Source organism: Molothrus ater, chromosome W (genome assembly GCF_012460135.2).
Source record: "Molothrus ater isolate BHLD 08-10-18 breed brown headed cowbird chromosome W, BPBGC_Mater_1.1, whole genome shotgun sequence".
Taxonomy (NCBI): domain Eukaryota; kingdom Metazoa; phylum Chordata; class Aves; order Passeriformes; family Icteridae; genus Molothrus; species Molothrus ater.
The window spans coordinates 5,302,160-5,303,893 of record NC_050510.2 but is presented as its reverse complement, the minus strand read 5'-3'; positions in this window follow the sequence as shown (position 1 = coordinate 5,303,893).

The window sequence follows — 1,734 nt, the reverse complement described above, 5'->3', positions numbered from 1 at the left end:
TTGCAACTACAACTACATGATAAAAGTGAATTGTGTAATTTGTTAACCTCCTGGCTACCGAATCTAAATTGGCTCAAACAACTTTTTGTAAGTGTTTTAGGAAATGGGCTTTTACTTATAGGAATGTGTTGTGCAGTACGTTGTATATACTGATGATGTAGTAGGACCATTACATCATAAGAACAGTGGAAACATCATAATCTTAGAGACCGAGTGGAAAGGGACATATTTTCAAAATATGAACCAATTATAAAATGTGAAAGAATTAACAAAAGTAAAAAGAAAGGGGGGATTTGAAACCTAGGTGATGATCCTGTAACAAAAGGTGAACCACAAGTAATATTGTAACAAGATATTGTAAATGTGCAAGCAAAGAAAGCAAAATAACAAGTTTTAACAGAACTTGCAAACTGCAAAGTTAGCTAAAAACAGACTGAAAAACAAGAGCACAGAGCATGTGTTGAAGACAAAGGTAAAAAGTTCAAATGCGAGGAAGACTACAAAAGTCTTCATCAAAGACCACCAGAAGACTGACAACCACCACAGAAGGAACTGAGGCATGCACAAAAGGTACAAACTGTTATATATGTGACACAGCTTTATGTAAATATGAGTATGCTAATGATATGTTGCAGGGACTTCGCCTTTTCCTCGGCGGGAGCAGCAGGCAGTTAGCTGGAGCGACTCGGTGCTTTCTCACTTTGGCCAGGCGTTGATGGCGGGCTGGGGCCTGCACAGTGAAGCTGCTCTGATCTTTCCCAGCACAGTGCTGCAGCTGGGGGCAGTCATTTCTGAAATTTTCCCCAAGGCAGTCCAAGTCCACTGAACATATCTCCTCCAAAGAGGAAAAAAAAAAATAGAGAACCCAAAAGGGAAGCCTCCACCCACTCTGCCTCAGCTTTATAGCAAAAACCAAGAGGCAAGCGAGGCAAGAGACATGAGAGCAAACCAAAAAGCAACAGAGACAGACTCTGCCCCAGTCAGAGAACATGAGAACAAAGAACACTCTACTTGCATGCTCTGACTTAAAAAGCCTGGGCAGCTCCTGGGCCTGTTTCCAGCTGTGAGAAATGATTGCTCACTGCTCACTTTTAAAATTTCAAAGGTTTATTAAACCTTAACAAAAATTATAACAAAGGACTAAATAAGGAAAAAGTTTTCAGCACTAGGAGACCCTGTGACTATCAGCCACGTGCTCATCTACAAAATGGGTGCTCCGCCTTTTATATCCTTAGCCCCTCACAAAGTTTTGTCAGTCAACTCTTTCTTTACCATCTATTGGTGGAGACTACTTTCTTACATCTTGATTGGAGGTCAGGTGTTGTTACGCCGTGCCTCCTGGTAACAAGCTGGCCTCCTCTAAACGTCTTCTAAACGTCTTGACTACTAAGGCTATTACGGGGGGGGGGGGGGGGGGAGGAGGAGAGGACTATGGGATGACATATTACCATAACATTACTATACATCTACATAATATCTATCTCTTAATTGTGTTACAGATACAAATTATATTATTGGCTTTTCACAAATATTAAAATGGATTTTATATGTGTGATGTTAAAGTAACTTTGTTATAAAGATATAGTTTTTATTTCTGCTGTTAATTAAGCTTAGACATGTTAGTGAAATAGCTATGCTTGTGTTAAAATGCCTGCTTGGATGGGATAACATCCAATGACTATAGGATGAGGACACCTGCTACAGATATGCCAACTATCAGCACTCACCATCTGA